We start from the raw sequence: 2,500 nt of genomic DNA, 5'->3' as shown, positions 1-2,500 counted from the left end.
CCCTAGCATTCGGCTTTTTCTACTTTGAAGGGATGCACTGTTGTATGAATTGTTTATTCACGAACTGGTCGTTTGATTGGATCGTGAAAAAAACGCTCAGTCCCAAATCCTGAACTCGACAGGAAAGCGCTGATTGCAAACATTTTGACTGGAAGTCCCTTGAAAATGGCGTTTTCGTTATTGGCATTATGTTGCACGTTTATTGTGGCTAGAACATTAATTATTCACAAAATGGCACCAAAGCTTGGCAAAAGTCGCGAAACACTCCTATCTCGACGCACCAGCAATCGCAACTTGATGCAAAATAAATTGCACGAGCTAATGATACTTGTACCATGCACAGTACACCGTACCAAAATATACCCCTGAAAGTGTGCAATTTGGTGCTACCCTAGGGAATATGTATGGAGAAGCCTAGCTACGTGTGTCGCACGTTCCAAGTTGCATGGACGTCGAACAGAGGCATGCAAAAGCACCTATCTAGGGAATTACTCTACGTTCTAGTAGCAAGTGCGATTTTCCGGTCCAGCACGGCAGTACGCCTGCACGCATACACTCCATGTACCAAAAATGTACCAACCTAGGCGTTGCTCAGTAGCTTTTGGCGGCACATAGAAAAAGTATTCGAGTTCAGATTTTTGGGACTTAGCGTATTTTTAAAACTAATAACGAAAATTAAATTTTAAATCGGTAAACGGCTAGGAGTTGCTCAGTAGCTTTTTGCGCAACGTGGCAAAAGTATTCGAGTTCAGATTTCTAGGACGTAGCGTATTTTTCAATCATAATAAACCGAATCAAACATAACAATGATGAAACTTACACCATGTCCCAAGGTTGTGCACAAAACGTAACGATAAAGTGCTGGCGAAGTTAGAGGTGCACCAAAATTGTGTACCGATCAGGGAAAGTACTCTACGTTCCTATGATTTGGGTGAAAAGTGTTATTTAACTGCTGGTTAGAATAGACAGTTGCTTATCATACACATCGCAAACGAACACCCCTTAGTGAGCATTAGCAAAAGTCAATTGCACAAAGCAAATGCAATACAAACTGATCAAGTACATTAAAGAACGCTACGTAGCAGGACTTCTTTCCAAGAATGGTGTCCGCAACGGGAGGGCAAGCGTCCTTCCCAGGTTTTCCTAGTAAACCTTGTATGGTAAACATACCCAAGCGTGTCTGTAAGCACGCAACGAAAGTCACGAACGGGCACATACCTAGGGAATGTACTCTACGTACTTGGACTTTTGTCCAAGAATGGTGTCCGCGACGGTCGGGCACTGCGACGCAATAACCAAATCCTAGGATTGTAACTTTAGTGTGCACAAACATAAACATTAACGCGTTCGCTCGGGCTGCGCCGTCCGTGTTGAACACAAATGTGGGTGATTATATGCGTGGAGGGACAAAACATACGAGGAGGAGACAGTTTTCTGCACGATGTGCACAGAGCTCATTTCGTCGTCCCGGGCGAATGGAAAAACACAAACATCGCGAGTATCGTTCTAGGTTTCTGTCTATAAAAGGGCAGGCCAAAAGGTGACCGGTTGAGATAAGCATTTTAAGCATACAAACACTTTATTGGAACTTTTGATACAAAAACAAGGTACGTACATGTAGGTTGTACCAACATGGACATCTATGAACGCGTACGCTCGGGCTGCGCCCTCCGTCTTGTACTTTCCTGATCGGTACACAGTTTTGGTGCACTGCTATTCCGACCGGCAACTTGTACCAACATATACATCCATGAACGCGTACGTAGTGTACTTTCCCTGATCGGTACACACTGTTGGTGCACGGCATAAGAAAAGAGCTAAAATGGTCAAACTCAATCCATTTCAACAATAGATAGTCGATAGTAGCTGTGCCGATGAAGTAGGGCACGATGCAAGTTAATGTTGTTTAATGAATAACATGTCCGCCATACATTTCAGTACAAAATTGCTCGGTCAGACCTACAAAGTGCTATATCTCGAATACGAGGCGTCGGACTGGGGGTTGTAGAACAATTTTAAGTTCGTCTAATGATTCTACATCCGATTCTGGATAGCGGTTTTTGACCACTTTTCAATATTTTGTGACACCCCGAACCTAGGGGCAGCTCCTAGCTTTTTCAAAAATGTGCACCGATCGGGCCGGAGAGCTCGTGTGGCTCAAAACATGTTTTTCGCTAAAACACCTCAAAACGTGTCGAGAACGCACCCTAGCTCTTGTTTTTCAAAAGTTATGGCCATTTAAAGTGAGGTGGTTTTTGCTTCAAAATAGCTATTTTACCCGTCCCTATGGCCATGCTTTAAATTTTCACGAAAATGCCAGGTCAGACCTAGGGCGGGCCATATCTTGAATACTAAACGTCGCAGACATTGGTCGTAGAACAATTTTAAGTTCGTCTAATGATTCTACATCCGATTCTGGATAGCGGTTTTTGACCACTTTTCAATATTTTGTGACACCCCGAACCTAGGGGCAGCTCCTAGCTTTTTCAAAAATGTGCAC

The sequence above is a fragment of the Anopheles arabiensis genome (genome assembly GCF_016920715.1).
Source record: "Anopheles arabiensis isolate DONGOLA chromosome X unlocalized genomic scaffold, AaraD3 X_pericentromeric_contig0004, whole genome shotgun sequence".
Classification (NCBI taxonomy): domain Eukaryota; kingdom Metazoa; phylum Arthropoda; class Insecta; order Diptera; family Culicidae; genus Anopheles; species Anopheles arabiensis.
The sequence above is the reverse complement of the archived record's forward strand: the minus strand, read 5'-3'. Positions refer to the sequence as shown.